This window comes from Lipotes vexillifer, unplaced genomic scaffold (genome assembly GCF_000442215.2).
Source record: "Lipotes vexillifer unplaced genomic scaffold, Lipotes_vexillifer_v1.1 scaffold153, whole genome shotgun sequence".
NCBI lineage: Eukaryota > Metazoa > Chordata > Mammalia > Artiodactyla > Lipotidae > Lipotes > Lipotes vexillifer.
In genome coordinates this window covers 3,793,981-3,820,300 of record NW_006774670.1, presented here as the reverse complement: position 1 = coordinate 3,820,300, position 26,320 = coordinate 3,793,981, and the positions used below count along the sequence as shown (strand labels likewise).

Genomic DNA, 26,320 nt, shown 5'->3' with positions numbered 1-26,320 from the left:
TTTCTCTGGTTGCGAGAGGGGGCTACTCTTTGTTGCGGTACACAGGCTTCTCACGATGGTGGCTTCTCTTGTTGCGGAGCCTGGGCTCTAGGCGCGTGGGCTTCAGTCGTTGTGGCACGCAGGCTCAGTAGTTGCGGTGCACGGGCTCTAGAGGACAGGCTCAGCAGTTGTGGCGCACAGGCTTAGCTGGCCCGCGGCATGTGGGATCTTCTGGACCAGCGATCAAACCCGTGTCCCCTGCATTGGCAGGCGGATTCTTAACCACTGTGCCACAGGAAAGCCCTTGAATTCTCTATTCTTTATAACTCTGCTATACTGCTACAGCAGTACAGCATACTGCTGCTTGTTACATAAGGGAACTGGGCCACTTACTTCATTTTATTTTCAAACATTGTCCTTGGTATGACTGGATGCCAGAAGGTAGGGATTCAGAAGTGTGAGATGAACACAAGGTAGCCCTCTGCCTTGGAAGGGAGTGGGGCCTGGAGGGAAGTTTGTTTAGAACCCTTTACAGTAACAGAGATGGGGGATTTGCTGGGAACCTGAACTAAGCAGCAAGCACTGAAGACAGAGAGAAAGGCTGCGTGAAAGATTCTGGAAGACAGACCCACAAGACTTGGTGATTACCCAGACAGGGGCATTGAGGGTGTGGAAGACTGCACGGGACTCACAGGGCTCTGGCTTAGACTTCTTCAGTAGGGAATACAGAAGCAGCAGGCTTGAGGAGAGACTACAATGAGCTCTGCTCCTGTCCATGCTGAATACGAACAGGAGGACTTGAACGTAAAGGCATCTAGTGGGCAGCTGGACAAGCCAGCCTGGAATCCAAGACAGGAGATCTAGAGCGGACATCACCAGCACATATACACAGACCAGAGGTGGCTGATGCCTTGAGAACAGAAAAAGGGAAAGTAAAGGAAGAGGGCAAAGATGAGATGTTTAGGATACACCAACATTTCAGGTATAAAGAAACTGAGGAATCACAGGCAGAGAAGCAGGAGGATAGGCAGGCAGGCAAGGATGATGCCAGAGATGGCAAAGGAAACAAGCACTCTTTCTTCAAGAAAGGGAGAGGAGGGAGCTGAAAATAAACCAAGGGCTGAGACAGGTCTTCTCAAGTTGGCAGCTTACAGACAGACATATATAAAATAAAGGGGGGATGCCCACACTGACCGTCCAAAGTAAGCAAGCAACTGAAAAATGTCTCAAGGTGACACTTTAGTCTAGAGAACGTATACTTAAAGTTACAATATTTACTGCAAATATACAGACACTTTCAGGGCAAATAGGCTGAGGTCAGTGGAGTTTATTCCCACGATATGATCTGAGTACTGTAAAAAAATATCTTTTTTTTAGTTTAGTCACAGCAATAATATCTACGTCATTTCTGATTGCAGATAAGCAGATAGAGTAAATCAACTAACTGCAGCAAAAACAAGAATCTGAAAAGCATTTTGTTGAGATAAATTCAATGAGGGTTTGAGATTTGGTTTTCTTTCAATAACAGGAATCACAACAAAAATGTACATTGAAATGAATCGCCAATAATGAAGAAACAGGCCCTCTTTTAGACATATAAAAATTTACTGAACTGCTCTTCTGTCAACCTATTTGAATTTATACTAAAGGTCAATTTTAAAGCAAGTCTGCACTTATTTCACAGCCAAAACAAGTTTCTTTTGAATTCACATACTAACAAATACACAGTATAGTATGAAGTTTCTGTAGCAGGCTTGAGTGAATATTGTTGTATAAGTAGCCAGAAAATGATACTCTAAGAGACTCGGAAATATTCATTTCTGTAAATAAAGTCCTTATTTAAACGTGTGGGTCAAGTTTCTTTTTAAGGATTTGAGGATTTTAAAGGATTATAAACACACGGCAAGTGTAATTTTATTCACAAGGACTTAGGAAAGAGCTCCTGAAACAGTATTTAGAACAAAAAGCCATTTTGCTGTACGTTTACACGTTTTTCTGCCAACTAGTAACAAATAAAATATTAAATGAATCTAAAGCAGCCCATATCTGCATTTAGAACTCTAGCATTTCCTCCTGTTATTTAAGATTAAAGCATTCCAAAATTGCAAAAACATGGCAGGCCACACTGTGTTTTGTCCGTTGGATTAAATGTTCCCACACTGCAAGGAGTTAAAACAAGAACTTCAAACGGAAAATAATCATTCCACACAATTATTTTCCAGAAGGAACAGACTTGTGTTTTGTTTTGTTTTTGTTGATGAGTGGTTATTTGTACTTGTTGGTCATAAACAACGTAAATAGGGGAAGAAAACGAAATTAAACCGTGTCACCTCACTCTATCTTACATGCTTTGAATTTCATACAAAACGCCTAAGAAAATACCTTCTTACTAGTGCTCCATACTTAAGTTATTTAAAGAGAATAAGACAGCTGTCTGATGCTCTCTATATAAGACATGCATGAGCATTCATATTACCCAACGGTCCAGCCTGTCAAGACTAGATTCGAAATAAAGATGTGAATACACCTCATACAGTGAATAAGATGAGATTCCTCCTGGCTTTAGTAGAGGTTCACAGTGCAGGGAGGAAGAGACACGTCTGCGTGCGCAATTTCCAGTGCGTGCTGGAGAAGGCTGGTCCCCAGGAGAGGTCTGTTGTGGCTCCTCAAAGGGAACCAAAGCCTCCACTCCTGCTGTGCGCTTACAATTAGCCAAAGGGCAGATGAACGCATTACATCTTCCCAAAAGAAAGATCCAAACGTGCTGTGAACTGGCTGGGGAAGCGCCTGGCACGTCAGAAACGCTGATGACTGCTGGCCCCTAACGCAGGCCCCACGCCCTCAGTCAGGACTGCCTCATCTTTCTATTCTCCAGGTCAAACAGAAGTAGCAGTATGCAGCCACTCTTGTTCTGATACGGCAAACCGGATAAACTCTTATCTTAGTAGCTTTTAAACCCCATGAAAGGTGCAATGCAAACACAAAACCCAGCGTCATATTCCAAAATAATCATTTGAAAGGTTCACTACAACCTTCTGGCTAAACTGGCACTTTTCTACAAACACTTCAAACAATGAGACTAAAATCCAACTCGAGAAGTGACTGAATAGCTGCAGGAGCTAACAGAAGAAGATGGGAGAAGGAAGGAAGAGTAGGAGAAGATATCGCTGTAAGATTAGGAAGTGGTTTCCTAAGTTTTCTAAAACAATTTTTAGAAGCCAAGACATTTTCAATGGTCAGCATAAACACTGACAGAAATCACTGGATGTTCAACCTGGGAACATGAGTCCTCAAAGTCCAACCCTCTTCATTTAATGCACTGATTCGCAAATGTGGCCGCACATTAGAACTGCCAATAATTTTAAAAACGTGTGACTACTCAGCAGTTGAGGTGAAGCAGCCTGTGGAGGTGGGGCCCTGGCACCTGCAGTTTTCAGAAGCATCTGACAGCTCTCAGCTCTTACCACCTGTCCTCTGTCATGCCCCGAGGTAAGGAATGCGCTCCTCTCCCTGCCCACTACACCATCACACCCAAAATCCATGGGATTATTAAGACCCTAGGCAAGCTGTGAACAGCAATAAAGCAGCCCAACTACACAGATCCAGACCCTGCTCACAAGCACAGATGAACAAACTAGTGAAGACAAAAACACAAGACTCACCCCACAGATATCTGACAAGCTATTTATACCATTTAAGGGCAAATTTGATTTGCAAATAAACTGACTATATTTCAGAGGTCTCAGGTTATTAAACACGTAAGAGCAAATGCCTTAGAAGAAATGCTACTCTGTAATTTTGATTAAAGTTTACTTCAAAATAATCTCTCCAAGATTACGAAACATTCACAAATATAATGAACTAGCAGTTAACCATAGCAATCACCCGGTATCAGTTATGTATGTTACATAATCTTTGAAAAGGGCTACTGCGGTCTCTTTTCTACAAGGCAGGGCACCTAAAAACGTATAAATGTGCTCTAAGAAACCGTTAAACAGAGCGCTGGTTCCTTCTCCAGGACACACGCCATAATTAGTTTCTATAAATGATGCCCTTTTGAAATTTTATCACTGAGGAGAGATCTTCAATAAAGGAATATTTGGTCACACAGTGTACATTTATAAACAAAACAGTGAAACCAGCTAGAGCACTGGGCACCAATACTGTTTTGCTTCTACCTAAAATCACCCAGGACCAAACATATTAAACTCGTTAGTTGGGACACACAGGCCCACCCAACCCACAGTTCATGAAGCCACAGTTCCCGGACCATGTCCCCTGCAACGGAAGCAAGGAGTCTTAACCACCGGACTGCCAGGGAAATCCCGACTCCTTTTTAAACTCAGCAGCAGAATGTACTCTTTTAGTCATCTTTTATTTTCAGTAACAAGCTTAATACACATCCATATAAAAGAAAAATACAAAAACATATAAAGTTAAAGTTGCCTATAATCCCAAGCCCAGAAATATCACAGTTAGCAGGTTTTTTCTTACCTATGGCTGCTTGTGTATACTAAATGGTCATTTCCTTTACTTCAAAAAAAAAAAGGATCACAGTGTTCTGCATTTATCGTCATGGGCAGTGTCAACCCATTCTAGAACCATCTCATTCCTTTTCCGATCACAGCATCAATTTCATTCACTGCAAACACTGTACACAATGGAAATACCACAAAAAAAAAAATTTTTTTTTAACCTATTCAGGATCCAATTCCAATTAACCTCATGCTAGCTGTCATGAACTCTGCTCAATCAGAAGCCGTTCTGGCAAACATGTGAGGAGCATCCCAAACTGTGCATACACCACTTAGGCTCCCCATAGCTGCGTTTAGAGCATGAAGTGTTTGTGTGCATGTGGGAAGTGGGGGAGGTAAGTTAAGAGAGATGAGAGTGAACCCAGTATTGCTTTTTAGACCAGAGACGCATTCCATTCGGAGGGAGATGGGGGATAGAGGGCATGTGGGAGCAGAAACAGAATAAACTTTAAAAAGCTAGAAAAAGTCAGCCCTAACTCCTTCCCCAGCTGAAGCCATGAATCTACTGCACTGACAGTTCCTACAGCGAACTCTGGAGCTGAAATGCCAAAATAAGCTCCAAACTCTGCCACTTCATGCGCAAGTCTGAGCAAGACACCCAGCTTCTTAGAAGCTCAGCATCCTCTTATAACAAAATTGGATATTACCAGCTACCCTTTTAGGTTGTTTTGAGGAGAAAATTAAACAATGTGAAAGTTGTTAGTGTAGAGCCTAGCACATATTAGCTTCCAAAAAATGCCAACTGTGACCTCCACATTTGCCAAGTAAGAAAAGGTCAACTCTCTATTATTAAAGTAACAGCACCTAAAGGCAATGAGCTTGCTATTATTCCAACTGCCTTTCAGTACAGAACTGGTAATAAGTGACAAAAATTTATTCCATATCAGCCAGCCACAGATAACGCCAATCACATTTTTAATGTGACCAAATTTCCAAACATCCTGTAGGCAACGAAACTCTCGCCCAGCTGACCCCACCCCCAACTTCCCAGCAATCCCCAAAATATAAGAGTAGCAAAGCTCTGATTAAAATGGAGCTGGGGAAGGAGGACATTCCCTTCTCCTTCCTCCTGCCAGCCCTGAGGTGTCACAAGGCCCACAGGAACAGAGAGTGAAAACCACTACCTTACAAAACTACACAGGTCTGTGAGTGGCAAACAGTTTCTGTGGCACTTTCAGGACAGCCCTACAAACTTCAGAGCATAAAACACCTAAATGCTTGAACATCAGCTCTAAGACAGCAAAATTATTGTCTCTTTTGCTCACTGATACAGCCCAAAGTGCCTAGGACAGTGCCTGGCATACAGCAAGTATGCTCAACGTATGAATGATTGCAATTGAAAATGAAAGTTTAGTGATTTCAAGGTTTTTAAGTGATAAGAGATATCTCAAGTAGACCTTAGAAGAGAAACCATGATAAACCTGTGGAATCTCCAACACAATGCCTGTGCATAGTATACATGCAACAAATATTCGCAGAAGGAACAAATGCTGTAAAAATAGCAAACCAGAAACACTGAGACTAAATCTTTTCGGATTATAAGATTTTTCTAGACAGCTGAAGGCTGCCCCTTTAAGCACCTAAGCTATTTTTATTTTAACCATTTTTGGATGGGAATCATTTGGCGTATTTCTTCAAAGGCTATAGAGAATGTACTTTAACGCTTTTTTTTTGTGGTGAGCGTATATTGCAATGACCACAAGAGCTACCGAGGCTGTGCAAAGCTCCGTGCTGCCAGGGGTTAAGGCAACAGGCAAGGGTGTATAGGAATGAGAGACGGTATCTCAGCTTTTAATTACATACCCCACATTCCTACCAGTCCTCCCAAAGTAAATGTTGGTCTGCTCTCTCAAATGCACCCCAGGGACCAAAGCAGAGGCTCCTAAACTCGCTGTGCCACAGACACCCTCTGACAAACCCCTATGGACTCTTCTCAGTGTTAGATTTTTAATGACATAGGCATTTACACAAAGCAATACAAAAGAATTATATCAAGAGGGAATTATCCAAATAATTATGATAAAGCATTATGTGCTTATCACCAAACTTAACAAGGTCTAGCGGCAAATCCTATGTCTGCCATAATTCAAAGTAATGATGAGCATATACAGTATTTTTGAGAGATGTGTAGCAACTATAATGCAATATGAAAACACGTGATTTTATTGATGTTACTATCACAGGAGTTGCTAATGCTACGGGGAGGGTGATGACTCATAACTGAAGATGTTAAACTGCAGTTAAAGGTTAGTGGAAATAAAGGTGAATTTTTTTCCCCATCCAAGTTCAGGGACCCCCCACTCCCAACTTCCGTCCTCAGATTCCAGGTTAAGGATTCTTGGACTTAAGGAAGCGGGGGTGTCGGGGAGCGGGTGCAGCGGAGGGACCAGCTACAATTAACTCAAACATAAGATCACCACCACCGCCAACCATCTCTCTCAGGATCATGGTGTGTATATACTGCATAGATGAACAATAAAACAAAGCCATCCTACCGCCCCAGTGCACACATAAATCTAGCTGAAAATGGGAAAACTAGACCAGAAGCTTTAGCCATCGAAGTCTACAAAGGGATATTACAATGTTATGATGCAGCCCATAATGAAAGCAAAATCTAAGTGGGTTAAAACTCAAATGTCCATTACTTAGAGTTACGGAATTAATTTCTATGTAATGTAAATTCTTCATCAATATAAAAACATTACAACTCTTTTCACATGTTATAAGTACTCAATTTGAGTCTGATGTGATGTACTGCCTAGCTAGTCCTTGATTATGACAATTTAGTCTAATATACAAACAAATGAAAATAATTTTCAACTGTCAACTTTACGTTAGCCCTGCCAATGGGAGGGTAGGAAAATATGACAAAATAAATACCTTTGAATCCTCATTTCAAGAAACTGTCATTTAAGCTGCAGCTCACATCTGACAAGTGCAGGTAAGCAGGGGAGCCTTTAGTCTAGAATGTTCTTCCATCGACTCTCCACTAGCATCTGCTGATTCTTCCAGACCCGTTCAAGCACCTCCACTCCCACAGGCCCCGGCCCGCTGTGGTAATACAGGTCACAGCACTGACATCTGGGGTTGGGAATGGGGTGTCGTTTGATTCATTTCTGTGGACCCTGCAGGTTTGTGTCAGTGTTTACTAAACACACACACTTTAATGTGAGAGGCAAGTGAATGGCACTTTTCTGTTTCTCTATCTTAAAGCGCAAAATAAATAATGTAATCTAATTAACCTTAATTTAAATATATTTATTGGAAAATATGGGGCTTCCCTGGTGGCACAGTGGTTGACAGGGGGGCACGGGTTCGTGCCCCGGTCCGGGAAGATCCCACGTGCCGCGGAGCGGCTGGGCCCGTGAGCCATGACCGCTGAGCCTGCGCGTCCGGAGCCTGTGCTCCGCAGCGGGAGAGGCCACAGCAGTGAGAGGCCCGCGTACTGAAAACAAAAAAAGAAAGAAACAAAAAATGACTATTTTCATGAAACTTACCTAATATCAGGTAGAGAAAGTGTGACACCCATATTCTATACAATCATATGCACACTGTCCAGGGAAAAGCTGAACTTCTGAGACCTTCATCGAATCAAGTAGTTTAAGTTAATATCATATCTCGGGCACTACCCCCCCCCCCCACTTATGGAAGCCAACTATGTGCCAGACACCATGCTTCACATAGATTACCTCGCTGCATCCTCACACCAACCCTCCGAGGAAAACCATGCTATTTCCATTTTACAGAAACACACCCCCCCCCCCCCCCCCCCCACTTATGGAAGCCAACTATGTGCCAGACACCATGCTTCACATAGATTACCTCGCTGCATCCTCACACCAACCCTCCGAGGAAAACCATGCTATTTCCATTTTACAGAAACACAGAGTCTTCTGGATCAGTGTTGGGCACCGGGGCTGTTGATGAATGTGACCATCTAAGTGGGGAAAGAAACACAGCACTTTTTTAGAAAATCAGGCACTGGAGGCCACGGAGCGTGAGCAGTGAAGGGAGGAGAGGGCAGGACGGCAGGAGAGGCGCCCCGGGCTGAGCCTCCAAGGAGTCGAGCCTGGTCAGGAGGGGCAAGGAGGGCGCTCCCCGCGCCTAGCACATGGCGGGAGGCTGACACAGGTGAGGCTGGGCCAGCAGAGTTTCCAACAGATCACACGGCTGCTGTGGAGAGAACGGGTTTGACGGACAAAACTGCAGGAGGAGGATGACAGGCAGGAGGATGCTGAAGTGGGAATGGCTTAGTTCCCTGCCCTCACCCTGCTGAGAAGCTCAGTCCCAGAACCAAGGGCCTCGTCACCCCAGTGCCTGGCCCTTTTCCTCACATCAGACCAAATAAACGAATCCACGTGTGAACAAAGGAACATCTGAGCAGGAAGAAATGACGTCCTCCGGCTAGGGCTGTGGCAATACAGATGCAGAGAAGATGATGAGGCAAAGCACAATTCCGAAGGTCAAACAGGCAAGAATCAGTAATTCACTGGATGTGAGAGTTGTCTGGTTGGATGGGAGAACCACCCACTGAGACCAAAAACAAAAATCCAGAAATCTGAATACAAATTACAATTCCCTATTCATGCATATGAGTTCTCTCTCTTTTCAAGATCATTTTATTCCTGAAGGAAGCATGGAAATTGTGTAGGTAGCGTGCTCTGCAGGCCAGAGAACAAGTCCCCACCCCATGTACCCAGTCCATTTTGGCATTCTGGGCCAAAATTCTTGACAGGTTTTTTTTAAAGTATGTATGTGTGAAGAGCTGTTATCTCATTCTACTTATTTTTTTTTTTTCAGCAAAAGAGATGCAATTTTAAACATTGCTTATCACTAAAGATCTGGAAGGGACTGCCCATGGTTATCTTTGGGTAGCAGAAATTCGGTGGTTCCTTATTTTTGCTTATCAACATGTTACTTTTCTGTATTTACATACATTGCTTTTGCAATCTCACAAAAAGGTTAATTTTTAAAGAGTACATTTTTCTTAAACTTTAAGAAATGTTAGAGGTTACTGCCTAATTTTATTAGATAAAGCTTTCCAGGGACAAAATTATTCGGAGGAAAAAAATCTTCATTTTAAACATATGATAAATTATTTTCAATGCAGAATTTCAGCATACATTTCTAAGTGCCCCCAAATGCTTCACTACGTAACACAAAATTTAAGTCATGGGACACCATCTGAAAAATAAACTTCCATACCCACAGCAACTAAAAACTTTAGACGACAGTCTAAAAGCGATATTCAAAAGACTGCCCTTTTATATGCATAGGTAATTACTTAAGACAAAAATTTGTAGCTTAAATAAAAATTGTGATAATAGTAAGAAGTGGCCTGTTTTCTGAAGCTGACAGTTCAAACTTGAGTTTAGATAAACCCTTAGCCCTCTTAGTCAGATAAATACTCTTGCTACTTCCTAGGACTTGCAGTAAAATCAATCTAATTCAAATTATAACATTTGTGGACACAGTATGGAATCACCTTGACAACATCAATATTAATTTTTATAAACACAAAATAATTTATAGCATAGGGCTACCCTCTGCATATACGGTGCCTTTGTCCAAATTACTGAAAGCCAAAAACCCCTGTCCTCCCCAACCTCACAAACAAGAAGACTCGTATGCCAAGTGTGGGCTGGATCTCAGCCCCTGCTTGCCCTGTCGGCTGGATGCTCTTGTGCAGTATGCAACCTGCACACACTTACCTGGCAGCCCATTCACAGCCCTGTCACCCACATCTGTGACATCCATAGTAGTTTCCAGGAGCATGTTAGAAATTTAAACTTACTAATGCATGAGTGACCGACTTAACTGCCAGAAGGGCTTCTGCTATGGCTTATAAATATTACTTATAAACCATATTATTTACAGTTTTAAAATACTGCACCACACTAGCTTTTACAGCGTTAACTGCATTCTTGAATAAAACCTATCATGTATGTTCAAGAACCCCAAATTTCATTCAGATGAGTGGTAGAAACAGGTCTTTTCTCTCATATCATCTCAGTCCATTTTTGGAAATAAACTATGCTCACCAAGTGGCCATCCCCTTTCTTTCATCTTGATCAACAGGCACATCAGAACTCTGGCCAGTAAAGGATATTCGTTAGAACTGGTCTAATCTATTTTCCACCTAACATATTTTATACTTTATGTTTACCAAGTATGACAATAACAACACTATTTGCTGGTCCCTGACTTTCTCAGAAGTCATGTTAGGTAACTTCAATAAATGTTTAAACAACTCAGACTGTATCCCAGCGCAGGATACCTCAAAACCAGAATTAAGTGGCAAATACTCTCTTCGTGAATTTAGAGATGGAGGAAATCAATCAAGAAAAGTACACAAGACGAAAATGAAACAGTGTAAAGTTGCACATAGAATGGAGTTGCCCAAGTGTCAATTCCTAATGGTGCCCAGCCCTCAGCTAAGGGCTGTCCTCCTCCCTGACCCACCTACACTCCTGGTGTGTGAGAATGAAAATCCGATCTCGTCCAAGCACCCAACCATCGCTCCACTGGCAGTTTCTCCAAGACCAGGGACTCATGTGTCACACTGAAGGGAATGAACTGCAGTACTCTTTAAATCACTCCCAGTTCCAAAATCCTACTATGCTATATAAATAAATTGGCTAATAGAATGAAAATACCAAAAAAACACAAAAAAATCCCACATCAGGAACATGGTGATATGTATAAAATATTATAAACTCTCAGCTGGGAAAGTACCCACAGGGTAGACCCAGCCTGCCAAAGTTCATGTGAAAAAGATTTACAGATTTTAGTTGACTGTAAGCCCAGGATAAGCCAACAGAACAGCCTGGATATCAAAAGAATGAAAAATGAAAGAAAAGCCTATGGCAGTAGGAGAAATGTCATCCTCACGTTAAAGGGGTCACAGCCCCACTGTCCTCCCTGCCCATCATGCCACACACAGCAAGTTTCATTTTAGGTTTCAGAAGACTTTAAAAGCAGAGGCAATAAGAGTCGCAAGGTGCCTGCAGATCCACGAACAGAGGCTGGAGGATGGAGCTATGGGCTTGCAGCTCGGGCAGGGAAGACAGAAACTCACCACTGCCTTTGCAAGTCTGTCGCAGGGAAAAGGCACAGTCTCACGTGCGCACGCTCTCCCTCTCTCTCATGGGAAGGAAAGAAGGTGAGACACAGTGAGAGAGAGTTCTGCTCAGAATACAACAATCTAACTTTCCATTTGAGCTGTGTAGAAGGGCAGGGACGTCTTGGGGACGCTGAGCCTCCTGGGAAGTGGGGGGAGCACGGCCAGGCGGCTCAGATCTCCAAGCCCCCGAGTCTAGGGCCCTCCAACAGACAGGCATCGGGACTGCCCCCTCCAAGCGCCCCGGAGCCGCACCTCCCAACCTGTAGAGTCTGACCCTGCCGCTCCTCCTCCCCGCCCCCACTCCCCCAGGGTCCTCGACTGACTTCATCTTCATGAGACCAGATATTGTACAATCAGGAACATTCCTAGAGAACCAACACCGAAACCAAGGCTGACAAGAGATAAAGGCTCAGCTGCGCCGGCCAAGAGCTGCTTGGGAATGTGTCCAAGGCTTTGTCGTTTCTCCCATGCCAAGGGGACGGCTCACAGACACCGAGAAGCCTCTGTGCCTCGCTAAAACTCAACTCTGATCTCTACATTCCACCTACCAAGCAGGAACTGCAGTCTCTGAATCCAAAAGACATTTTCAAAAGTGGGACTTCATCTTGGTTTACAAGGGTAAGAGGAAAAAAATAAAATAAAGATAAGCCCTAAGGGGAGGGGAGGGATAAGAAAATCTTGTTAGGGTAATTCTCTCCTTTAGACTGTATTAGTAAAATGCACCTCCATTTCACAGGCTTCTCAGGGAAGACACTTCATAGGGTTCTGCTTTTCTCTCTACTCTATCTCCAGGGACCTCACCCAGTGCCCCAAGGCCGACAAAGATAATTTAGTGTACGTCTTAGGTCTGAATTCATTCCTAAACTTGACTCAAATTTCTAATCACCTCTCTAAGAATCACCCAGACTTTGGACACCTTGACCTTAAAACATCCAAATCAAGCTCATCCTCTTTGCCCTAAAACAGGTCTCTCTCATTTCCTTGTTTCCCAAATGCCTTCCAGGCAAGTAGTTTGAAAGCCTGGAAAGTACCTTCTAATCTCTCTTCCTCCGTTTTTCAATAAGCCATCAAGGTACAGTGTCTCACTCGGAGCCCAAAACCTCAACACTGGCCTAGGCCTGCACTTAACTCAGACCACAGCAAGACCCCCAGCCCTGCCCCTGGCTTCTCCCGGTACATAAACCCGCCCACCCACTCTCCACTGGCAGCCTCATCTTCCAGAAGGCCAGCTTGGATCACATCAGCCTACCACGCAACAAACTTTCTAGGGCTCCAATCACTACCAAAATACCAACCTCCCAGCCTGACCTGCCGAGCCCTCCAACCACCTCTTCCCTGTGAACCCCCTAATTCACCATCTTTGGCAGGGAGGGAGGGCCACTCAGCTCCACTCACACACATCCTGGGCTTCTGCTCATTCGGATGTCCGCCTCCATGCCTTTGCTCGTACTGCTTCTGCCGTTCAAGCGTTCCTGCTCACCCCCTGGATGGGACTCTCAAAAACCGCTCATTTAATCTGTTCATTTTCTCAGGAAACAAAGCCTCAGAGGCCTGGAACGACAGGCCTCCAGTCACAGGCCAGGCGGGACAGAGCCAGACCTCCCCGCTTCAGGGCTCTTTTTCTAGACCACACCAGGTCCCCGTGATTTGCTTTTAACAGGGATGAAACAGAGACTTCGGCTTGAAATGTCCTTATTAGACTAAAACCTCTAAGCGCACCAAATTAAAAAAAGAGCACAGTGCCCACATTTCTAGCGACTTAGGGGATTTCTCTTAGACTCACAAGCCCCACTGGTTACACCTTCCAGTTTAACGGCTAATACCATGCGGATGTGAAGGACTCTGTTGCCCAGCCTGGGGTCTGCCCCAAGGGCTTGAGAGCAGACTCATCCTCTCCCCCAAAGAGAGGAGCCAGCTGCACTCTACTGCCTGCTTATTCAATCAAGATTAAAGCAAAAAACTGTTACATCTACAGAGCCTCCAAAAGCTGCAGAGAGAGGTGCTCCAGGACACTATATATAGGCTTTTCATAACACCTACATCCAAACCACATCTCTGGCTCTCTGGCTCCTTTTGAAAAGGACAACATTTAAGTTAACAGTGTACAATCGGTTCTGACTATGCCTGCTGACTAAAGTCAACAGGGAGACTGTCAAGTGGGATTTACTGCATTTGGAAAATTATTACCTCCGTGTACCAGAAGACTACTCAGAGGTTGAGCATCCCCCAGCCCACTGGACTGTGGGACTTCTGTGTAAGGACCACTGCACACACCCACCTTCCCCTCCGAGAGGCAGGAATTGTGTCTTTCTCATCTGTGTCCCAAGTGTCTGGCACAGAGAAGATGCACAATCAGTGTGTGGTGACTGACACTGAACTTGAAAGAGAAGCTGTATTTCTTGGCCAAAAATATGTGGAAATACCATAGGACTCCCCTAAGTAGTGTGGTAACTGCAAAATAATTAATACAGTATCTATGCTTTGGTGGTCTAGCTCATTGAGCTCTTCCCTCTGGGGGAAAAGATCCAGAGATTACAATCTCAACTAGTTTAAACACTACAGAATTCATAGAAATCAAACTCTGGCACTATGTTCTTTCAGCTACCCTAAAATTGGGTGATAGTGCCTTGACTCAAACTCCAGTGTACTCTAAATTCATACATTTTCAAATGTGGGAAGAGAATCCCTTCCATTCACCTAGAAACAGTAATATGGCTATTTTGGGAACTATAAGAGGGTTCTGACCATACCAAAAGCACTAGCAAACTTCGTGCTCATTGTACAATTAATCTGGTAATAATCAAAACACAAGGGGCCACAAACTCATTACTCATAAGCAGGTTTATGGTTTGTGTTTCTAAAGCCACATTTTACAATTAAAGCTCTAATATTTTAAATTTGGAAACTTACATGTGTAAGAAAACAAAAAGCCTGACACAATAGAGACCATCACAATAGCATGTGTAAATGTCTCTAAGCAAATACTGTCTCAAAGATCTTACTATTTATTTTCACCTAATGACTGATTTCCTCTGGGTCCACCCTGTGAAAAGAACTTCTGCAAAATACTCATTTGGCTGAGTCTCTGCCTTCGGCGGGCCTACAGTTATGAACTCTGCTAAACAAATAAACTTCCTTCCTATTTTTAAAGTTTTCCAAAATTGGAGAATCTACATCTTTGGCTGGCACACTATTTCCTGGACTTTTAACAGCACCGGCAGTGAAGAAATTCTTCACGGTATTTTGAGAGATGAAAAGTACTTCAGAAACAGGGCAGCAGCTGCTCCCTGCCTCTATTTTAGGGAAGGGGAAATCAAGGCAGAGTTGTGACCCTGGGTGAGGTCCCGCGGGCAGCTGGCGGCAGAGGCCTGTGTAATTCTCTCTGCCCCTCTATCCCCTTATCGGATCTAAATGACTTGTGGTCTGACGAAAGCATTTTGCTCTCGTTCTGTACTCGTGAACCAGGGCTTGTGTTTAATTCATGAAGAATGTGATAAAACAACAGGAAAAAGTCTCAGTATCATGCTGAGTACCAAGTGATGCAAAGAGCTGCAACGCGCTCTGGACTAAGAGTCAGAACACCTTGTTTTAATCTCAGCTGTGATTCTGGGGAAACCACTTCACCTCTGGAGGACCCAATGTTATCATCTTTCAAAAGAGGGAACAGAACTAATGAGCAACTGCAAAGGTCATCTCCACCCCCTAAATGCAATGAAGAAGACGATGGTGACGGCTCACTCTGATTAAGTGTTTAATCTCAGCCAGACATTGTTCTAAGTATGTTATGTGGATAAATGCTCAACAGCCTGGAAGATGGCTCTTATCCCCAATTTTAAGGATGAACACATTCATGCACAAACAGAATTGACGTGTCCAAGTTGGCATCTCCACTGGGACCAGACGGAAAGGGGATCTGTCCCAGGCCACTGGCTCCAGGGGCCCTCTCTTCCTTATCAGAGGTAGACAGTCTAAGATGACCGCCCTGACTTGCAGTAACAGAGACGTTCCAAACTGAGAACAATCATCGTGATCACTCAACACGATGTTCTATGAGACCAAAGGCCCAGGGAAGTGTAACCTGAAGTGTAAGTCAAGAAATTTAATGGAAACGTACGGCTATATCCACCCCACTGCCCAGACGAGCTCACCCTAAAGACTGCTTGACAGTTTACATTCACTCACCTCATCTCATGTGACACCCAAACAGGACTACGTGCTGGGCAGCAGGGCAGAGATCACCACTCCCATGGTATCGAGCCAAGGCTAAACAGCAACACAGGCAAACCTGGGCCTCCAACCCATGCCTTTAACTTCCCGTCTGGTGTCCTGTCGCAGGCTGGAGGAGATGCCACTGTGGCAGGATTGCTCTGGAATAATTCCTAACATAAAGAGCACTTTCCAGAGAAGCTGAATAACTACAAGACATGGTTCCATGGTGCTTGGAAAAGAACATCAGATAATGAGTGATAATCCTCTAAAGCTCAAGACTCAAGTCAACAAGAAAACTGAAAACTCAGCCTCAAGGTCACCTCAAAATTGACCTCTTTCAGTCTTTCATTTAATTGCCCTAACATTCCCCAATTTTGACCCATATTCAATTTTCTATTGGTGATTTTCCTCTTATTTCCTGTTTCCTTCCCTCCCTAACCAAGAACACCATGAAATTCGGGCATTCAAAAAATATGAGCTCCTTCTTGAATAGCTTCAATCTTATACACCTATTTTTAAAAGCAGCCAATTTGAACGTTTTTTACCTCTCACCAATGGGAGAAAAAAAAGTTCAGTCTTTCAGTGGGAAAGGATATTTTTCTAAGTTCTGACCACCCTTGTTTCAAATCCTGAACATGTGTTGTAATCCATTTATTACAGAGGTAGCATAGGTACGACAGATAAAACATGAATTCAGAACCACACAGTTCAAGCTTTCATCTTAATAGCTATGACAAGTGACAAGCTGCCTAACTTCTGTGAACTTCAGTTTCTTCATACATCTTTCCCAAAAAAGAAGGGAAGGAATAATACCACCACTTCCAGGATTACTTGGAAGCTGACTACTCCCAAAACAATGGCTGGCACATATTAACTGCTCAAAAATGTAATCATCTCTTCCTTTCCACGGTTGCGTTAACACTATAAATCCACTCTGCAAGTGACATTTCTCTGAGAAAACTCACTCTCCCTTACTGGAGAAGAGATACGGTACACACACCTGCTTCATCTCCCACAGGACGCCCTCCTGGGAACAGGAGCCCAGGACTGGGGCAGCTACGTCACCACACTGGACTTTGGCAACTTCCACTCTCTTGAAATACTCAGGCCCTGGTTTCTTCCTACACACAGTTCACACAACTGGTCAGGCCTCCCAGGCTCTTGAGCGTTTATGACAATGACACCCTTCATGTGCCATGTCAGAGAATCTCCATCCACCCCAACAGACTACTCACTGCTTGCTTCTTTTCTCTGCCTTTTTTCTTGCAGGCCCCTTGACCTACTCTGAAATGCACATGCATAAAGTCAGGTGACTAAATAAAATATTCTTAACTATAACCTATTGATAGACATGCATACTTTTGATTTTAGTAAAATAATTTAGAGAGAAAAGTACAAGCAAATCAGCAGGGCAGCATTAACAAGGTGTGCAAAACCCAGGGGTCTGGGACCTTGGGTTTAGTTCTGCCCCAACTAGCTGTATGATCTATATTGTCACCTAACTGCCCTGGGTCTCAGTTTCCTCATGTAGAAAAGACAATTATATTCTGGTTACACCAGAATTACCACCACACCACAATTACCAACAGGTGTGTCCATGCCCTAGGGTGTGCTGGGATGAAACAAGCATTGCTCTTAATTCTGAATCTCCCTGTATCTGGATAATTTACTTAATGTGACATGCCGTCCTTAAGGTTAAAAAATCATTCGTCTCAAAAGAAAGGCGAACAGAGTTAGAGAGCAGCCCTGAATAATTCCAAAACATGCTAGAAAACTACCAAGAGTATATCCTAACTATTCTTTTTCATAATCTATCACATCGATGACCTACAACTCAATCATCTTTCTTTAAAGACTTAGCTCAGGGTCTTCCCTGGTGGTCCAGTGGGTAAGACTCCGCACTCCCAATGCAGGGGGCCCAGGTTTGATCCCTGGTAGGGGAACTAGATCCCGTACGCATGCCACAATTAAGACCCGGCGTGGCCAAAACAAATAAATAAATAAATAAAGACTGAGTTCAGATATCCTCTCCTCTAAAGTCTCCCCAGACTCCCCGGCTGAGTGACCCCCTGTGTATACAACTGTATTATTGCACTAAATTAAATTATCTTCACAGGGGCCCTCTCCCTGATAAATTGCAAGCTGCTCAAAGGCTGAGCCTGTCCTACTCTTCTCTGGATCCACAGCACTTACCACCATGCATTCAAAAAGAACCATGGACTTAAACTGCAAACTCAACCACATTTTAAATAGTTTACATTTGCAGATGCTCCTCATAATTTCTTAAGCAAATTTTGACATTATTTTATTTTAAAATAGGACCTATAAAAAAAGAGATAAATACAGAACACATTATTAATTTTATAGATGAGAAAGGCTCAGCAAAGTGAACTTAGCCCAGCTCAACCAAAGTGAACAAGCCCTGTGAGTCTAATCCCATCGTAACACGTGACAGATATAAAAATAATCTGCATAAGTACCAAAGGTCATGAAAACTATGAAAATTCTTTTTCATCACACCTTTCTTATAAATCTAACAAACAGTATAGACTGCTGGTTCATCACTCTTCCAATAGCAAATACAGAGGTAACAGAAATAATGGAAAAATGAAAGGTAGTTAAGTCTAGATTCACAAATATAACCAAATAATTTTTTCCTTTTCTATAACTTTTATAAATGTTCCTGAATACCAATACATATATTATGAAATAAAATTCAAAAAGACTAATTTATTATTTCTACTCTTTAAAAGTTATCAAAAGAAAGGAAGGGCTCCACATCACATATCATTAGGGAAATGCAAATTAAATCAACAACGAGATACCATTACACACCTATTCAAATGGCCACAATCTGGAACACCGACAACACCAAATGCTGACGAAGATGTGGAGCAATAGGAACTCTCATTCATTACTGGTAGAAATGCAAAAGGGTACGTACGGCCACTCCGGAAAACAGTTTGGCAGCTTCTTACAAAGCTAAACTTACTCTCACCATATGATCCCACAACCGTTCTCCCTGATGTTTACCCAAAGGAGTTGAAAACGTATGTCCACACAAAAACCCACACAAGGATGTTTATAGCAGCTTTATTCATAACAGCCAAAACTTGGAAGCAACTGAAATGTCCTTCTGTAGATGAATAGATAAACTGTGGTCCATCCAGACAATGGGATATTATTCAGTGCTAAAAAGAAATGAGTGATCCAGCCATGAAAGGCACTGGAGAAACTTAAATGTACATTACTAAGTGAAGGAAGCCAATCTGAAAAGGATACATACTTTATGATTCCAACTATATGACATTCTGGAAAAGGCAAAACTATAAAGATCAGCGGTTGCCAGGGGTTGGAAGAAGGAAGGGATGAATAGGCAGAGCACAGAGAATTTTTAGGGCAGGGAAACTATTCGGTGTGATATTACAGATACATGCCATTACACATTTGTCCAAATGCATGGAATGTACAACGCCAATAAAACACAGTGTAAAACATGGACTTTGGGTGATAATGATGTGTCAATGCAAGTCCATCAATTGTGACTAATGTACCACACTGATTGGGGATACTGATGATAGGGGAGGCTCTTCCAAGTGTGGGAACTGAGGCTGCATGGGAAATCTCTGTACCTTCTGCTCAATTTTGCTATGAACCTAAAATTGCTCAAAAAATAAAGTCCATTTAAGAACAGAAAGGGGGCAATTTGAGTCTATTTTTCAATAATAATCTGATGCCTAGTCTATTATAATATCCTAATGGTATTTGGGGCAAAGTTAAATATCCTGAAAAAGAGGAAAGGCCACCAAAGTATTTTTTAAATTTGATAAGCTGAATAGTTAATACCTAAAATGTTCAAATTTTTAAAACAGTGCAAGAGTATGCAATGCAAATTTTTCCTTTCACTTCTATTCTCCAAACACCCAATTTTCAAGGTGGTTTTTTTTTTTAAGTTTTATTTCATGGGACAATATTTCTACTATTGTCCTTCCAGACACAAGTGACTATTCTGAAATCATGGCACTTGTTCCAAAAAATATGAGTAGCTCCCATGTCTAATAGTAGGTATAACAGAAAATATTTAAGCTGAGAACCTTGCTCCTCAAAGTGTGGTCCCCAGACTGGCAGCATTAGCATCATCACCTGTGAGCTTGTTGGAAATGCAGAATTTTGAGTTCCATCCCAGACCTACTAAAGTAGAACTACGTTTTAACAAGATGCCCAAGCGATCTGTATGCACTGGTATACATGACAACGCCACCTCTGTTTTCATAGAGCTTACAGGCTAAGGAGATAAAATATTCAAATAACTGCAACGAAGGATACACAGCATAGACTACGCAGCTACAAGAGTTTGGGGAGAGATCAGCTTTGGGCCCTAAGGGGTCTCCACTGCCCCAAGATAAAATGCCAGCTCCTGTGAAGGGGTCTGTGTGCCGTGCACATCCTCGTCCCAGCCCATCTGTTCAGCTCACCCTCTGCTACCCCCTACAGCAGATTTCCTGCCAGCCTGACCAACAGCCTGTCACTGAGGTTCCTCCAACGCACCTGCAGGCCTCTGCATGTGCTACCCCGGCACACCCTGCCCCGCCCCGGCTACCTCCTCCTTGGCCACCTTCCGGAAGAGGCAGGAGCCCCTCCAGGCTCTCCCATGGCACAACCCAGCTAGCTGATGTCTACCCTCCCCTGCCAGAGGAGCTCCTCCAGGGCAGAGGAAATGCCTAGGGGTTATTTTCTACCCAGTTTAGTATGCTCATCCAATCGGTGAATGAATGAACGAGAGGTGCTTCAGGGAAGGGATGAAGACGAGAAGGGCTTAGTCAGTCAGAAATGGAAGATCACTGCAGAGGCACATTTAGGCTAAGATCGGATTAGTGAATCTGTCTCGGGAGAACAAACTATAATTTGCTTTTTTCTCATTATGAGATCTGCTCCAGGCAGTGTTCCGTTGTGGATTAGGTGGGGTTTCTACCCCTGCTTTTCTCCATTCTCTACTCGTAAAACCAACCTGTGCCCGAATTACTGTCACTCTAAGCAACTAGAGCTCCTGAAGCGCAGAGAGAGGCTGCTGCCACTACCCAACAAGCACCCCACAGGAGCGCCGCTGAAATCTTGGTCTGGGCTACACCAGCTCCGCTTAGCAGACGCAGCAAATTTTTCAAATTCAAAGAGTGGCTTGACTACGACAAGTTCTTCCCTCTTCATTCAACTCAAACATGTACTAATTAAAAGTAATATAAGTCTACAGGCAAAAAAATGTTAATACATATTTTAAAATTTTCTATCACAACCTAGGACAAAACCTCAGCAACAAACCGACATCAGACTGACTTGAAGCAAGACAACAGAACTGCCGCCTACATACTAGCTACAGGCAGATTCACACCTTCAGGAAGGCTGCTGTGCACTAACAGGCAAAATAAGTCCAACTGGTCAGAGGCACCCAAGGCAGGCTGATCCAGTCTGCAGGAAACCTCAAAGGTAAGTAAATAAGCCCAACACCAGGACACAAGTGTGCCTGCAAGCTGTGGTTAGAGGCAGCTGCGCAAAGGACAAACTGTGCTTGTATTCAACACAGAAGAAGCAGTTGGTTACTCGGTCATTTGCACCAACCTCAGACGCTGGGTCACAATCATTTCATATGTATCTGAGGTATCACTACCACCTCCTGCCTGACCACACCAGCCTCCTAAGCGGTGCCCTTGGCTTCCACCCAAAGTAGACATCACTCCTCGCTTTCAAGCCCACAGCACTTACAAGCAAACCCCGCACAGTGCCTGCAGAGCCCTTCACAGCCTGGCCCAGATCAGCCCTCCCCGACTCAGGGCCCAGCTCTCCCGGCCCAGCTCTCCGCGCTTCACCTGCCTTCTTCCTGCTGCTCTACCAGGACCACCTCCAGGCCTGTTCCCTGCTGCTCCCTCCCCCCGGAACATCTTCAGGGCCCTCTTATCGCTCTGGTGAAATGCCACCTCCCTGCCACCCAGGCCCCATGCACTCTCAACCAAACCACCCTGCTAACTTGCCTTCCTAATACTCACCACCACCTGCAATTACCTTGCTTATGCTTGTTTCCTTCTTCACCATCTCTCCCACCTAGAACTTGAACGCCATGAAAACAGGCACCTGGTCTGCCTGTTCACTGCTCAACTCCAGCTCCTCAAACAGTACCTGGCACATAGTAGGTGCTCAATAACTGTATCCGTGTTGAACACATTTGTTAAATAACTTGTTGAATGAATAATGGCTATAAAACCCATGTTTTAAGCAAAGCCAAAATATGAAAAACCTGGTTTTACATAAAATATTAATCAGTGATTGAGTACAAGTTTTAAAAAGGACTCCTTCCCTAATGCATTTTTAAATACTTGGCTTACAGAGCTTCAGCGTGCACTTCGGAGCACAGGCTCCGGACGCGCAGGCTCAGCGGCCGTGGCTCACGGGCCCAGCCGCTCCGCAGCATGTGGGATCTTCCCAGACCAGGGCACGAACCCGTGTCCCCTGCCTCGGCAGGCAGACTGTCAACCACTGCGCTACCAGGGAAGCCCAAGTGTGCACATTTTTAAAATATTTATTTATTTGGCTGTGACGGGTCTTGGTTGAGGCACGCGGGATCTTCACTGCGGCATGTGGGATCTATTTCCCTGACCGGGGATCGAACCCGGGCCCCCTGCATTGGGAGCACAAGTCTTAACCAGTGGACCATCAGGGAAGGCCCGCACATTTTTAAAAGATAAACCTTTGGCACAAAATGAACTAACTCCTTCAGGGCATGAATAGTGCCTGGTACACAGAAGGCACCCACTAAATATCTGCTGAATACATATGTAAGCACTGGAAAATAGCTTAATACAAGGCATGAGCTATATGAAACTGGACTTGGATTTGAGAACACAGTAAATTTAGCTATATTTAGGTCCCATTTTCCATTTCACCTGATAAACTGACATATATTTTTTTAAAATCCACTAATTTGAGATACTAGCAGTAATGTTAAGCGTCATCTTTACAGGCGGGTGCAGATCCAAGGAAATTTAGAAAGTTACCTGGCAGTTCTGTTGCTGTTAGTCTTCACCAATAGGTAAGTGGAGGCATAGAAATAATCAACAGAAATACTCAGAACTACCAGGGATGTCTGTGGACTTAGTATAAAAATCACAAACCTTGAGAAACTTGTTTTTATTTGTACACTGTAATCTACGTAAAAACTCCACTGTTGGGACTTCCCTGGTGGCGCAGTGGTTAAGAATCCGCCTGCCAATGCAGTGGACACGGGTTCCCAGCCCTGGTCCAGGAAGATCCCACATGCCGCGGAGCAACTAAGCCTCTGCGCCACGACTACTGAGCCCGCGCTCTAGAGCCCTCAAGCCACAACTACTGAGCCCACGTGCCACAACTACTGAAGCCCACGCACCTAGAGCCCGTGCTCCGCAACAAGAGAAGCCACAGCAATGAGAAGCCCTCACACTGCAATGAAGAGTAGCCCCCACTTGCCACAACTAGAGAAAGCCTGTGCGCAGCAACGAACACCCAACACAGCCATAAATGAATAAATTTATTTAAAAAAACAAAAACAAACTCCAGTGTCCCCATTGAAAGACTAATCAAGAAACCACATCTCTGGGCTTCCCTAGAGGCGTAGTGGTTGAGAGTCCGCCTGCCGATGCAGGGGACACGGGTTTGTGCCCCGGTCCGGGAAGATCCCACATGCCGCGGAGCGGCTGGACCCGTGAGCCATAGCCACTGAGCCTGCGCGTCCGGAGCCTGTGCTCCGCAACGGGAGAGGCCACAACAGTGAGAGGCCGGCATACCGTAAAATAAATAAATAAATAAATAAATAAAAAAGAAACCACACCTCTATAAGCCTGGCCTCATTTTAATATAATGCACACCTGCCTTAATGTTCCAGGACACGTCTAATTTTAAAAAGTGTATCTTAATTTTTCCCTTAACAGATAATCTCTTTGAAATAAAATTCTTCCTTATTTTGGCATTCTTTATTCTTACACCATGAAATTACTCTACATGTTCAGTTTTCAAACACTACTAATGCATCACCCAAGAAAAACAAGTTAATGTTCAGGTAACCACCTGCATCAAGTGACACCCACTCCCTTTCTTCCCTAACACGGTGTTGGGCTGCAGTTTACAAAGGTCAAAGTAGGAATTAGATGTGCAAGTGTTTGTGTGAGGTGTGTGCTCATATGCATTTATGTGTTCTTGAAGGGTCATTCTAAAATCTAATATAAATGCACTTCGGGAGTATGCAGTTCTGTGTATTATCTGTGCCTCTTGTTTATACTTTTAAAACATTTCCTAGTCTAAAATGCAAAGTGTGTTAATGACTTGTCTCTGAACTGAACACCAAACAGGTTCCATAGAAAGCCACTCTTATAAGCTATAACCCCAAGAAATGAACTTTCAAAGAGTACCTTCATATTCTAAAAGCTCTCACAGAATAACACAGTCTACAAAAATCAATTACAGGATGCAATTTACAATAGCACAACACCTAGAAAAAATGAAATACAATAGAACTACACTTTTTAAAATTATGCTGACAACTGACATAACTTTACTCCAAAAACATATCATAGTTTTTTGTTGTTGTTCTGTAGTTTAAACAAATTTGGAATAACATGATTCAGAACTCAGATCAAGTTATCAACATGCTGTTCATTTTTTACATGAGCTTTTCTAAAGTACTGCCAGTTGCAGAAAGCTGACAATCCTTGATTTCTTTTTTAAATAAGGCTTTGGCTTGCTGTTTTCACTGTCACCTCTGTAGGCCAATGTAAACAAAAGTCCACCTCACTCCTATAAGTGAAAAGGATCTTATTAAATATGTTTTAGGAAAGTAAATAAAACTATAAAACAGTACTAGCAGTAAGGTTTTCTTAGATTTACCTCTTGATTTTCGAATAAAACAACACAATGAGTCTATTTTTTTCCCTCCTTTTGGCCTTGTAGTGTACAACAAAAGTAGACTCAAATCCTCAACCAAGAATGAGTAATATACACACCCTGAATTACTTTATAAACTATATAACATTCTTAAATTTTTATTTATAAAAGCCAATTAGCTATCACTTCAAGCCAGAAAACCTGGGCATTATTAATTTTTCTTCAGTTCAAAACTACCTTATAACAACTCACAACTTGTTTGAAAGTCACTTCAATTTACTACTAGCTATGTCTCAGGAAGTGAAGATTCTGGTGAGGATGGGTAGTGTCCGTCTAGTAACTAGTGTTATCGCTTTCTGTGTCTCCAGTTTATTACCACTTAAATGACTGGCAAAGCTTTATCTGTCTCATAAATAGGTATTTATAAAAATGTACTTTAACACTCTAAAAGCGCTATATCATAACTAGAGATACCACCACCTATTATTTGTAAAGGGTCACAGAACGGCTAACAGGTTCTCCCATTATGAGTTTATTGCTCAACCAACCTGCCATACACCAAGAGCGAGCTCTGCGAAGGGGCTGGCCCGTGGGGCGCGAGGAAGGTGCCCCATTAACCCGCCGACCTGTGGAAGCTTTGAGAGCTGCATCATTCAAAACACACAAACACCTGGTACTCCGGGAGGGTATTATTCTATTACTGCCTTCTCAAACTGATGAGAACTCTAGAAATCCACTCCAATCCCTTCATTTTTGCGATAGCGGAATTGGCCCGGACTCGTAACTTTTAGTGATTCTGAAGGCGCCAATGTTCTGAAAATAAACTTTAAGGAAATAGAACTTACGTTTAAAATTCAGACTCCGTGCTCGCTTCGGCAGCACATGTACTAAAATTCAGACTCCAAAACCTGCCCCTGGAAACCAGCGAGTTAAAAACAAAAGACAGGCATCCTCTACGCGCACCAAGTTCAGCCTTCGGGAATCCTCAGTGCACTATCCCACACAACCGAGCACAAACCTGTACCCGGGAGGCTGACGCGCGAGGTCCCGCCGCCGGGAAACACCTCGCGGTGAATCCGCGGCGTGAGGGTGGGGGGACTTCGGGAGCCGGAGAAGCCCACCCGCCCTGCGTCGAGCCTCACTCTCCCCACCTGTGAAATGGGCGTGACGCCATTGGCCCGTTCGCCCCACGGGGAAGAAAAGCTAATGAATGAGAACCACCTGGTGAACGGCCCGGGCCGCCTTGGCCGCTCTCCGGCAGCGGTCCTCGGGCAGCGGGGCGTCCTCGGGCAGCGGGGCGCCCCCGCCGCGGTCGGATTCCCCCCCAAGGCCGCGGGCGCTCTCCGCGCTCCGGACTCCCCGCGGCCCGACGGTTACCAAGGTTCCCCAAGCCGCGCCTGCCCGGACGCCGGCTCCCGGGCCGTCAGCTACCGTAAAGGGCGCCGTCCCGACGCCGCCTACCTTGGCCACCCAGCTGAACAATGGTGACATCGCGGGCCGGGCGGAGGCTTGTCGCCCGCAGCTCCGGCTCACTCCCGCCGCCGGCCCGAGGGGCGGCGGGCAGCCGGGGGCG

General features: G+C 44.0%; 1 protein-coding gene and 1 non-coding gene across 4 annotated transcripts in view; both read right to left on the bottom strand.

The window, feature by feature from the left end:
* TBC1D1 (TBC1 domain family member 1) overlaps positions 1–26,320 on the bottom strand; it is a 232,186-nt gene that overhangs the window by 113,418 nt on the left and 92,448 nt on the right. The gene's annotated exons all lie outside the window — the stretch shown is intronic.
* Positions 22,484–22,555, bottom strand: TRNAW-CCA (transfer RNA tryptophan (anticodon CCA)). Its single transcript has one exon. It is a non-coding gene; the product is annotated as a tRNA-Trp (tRNA).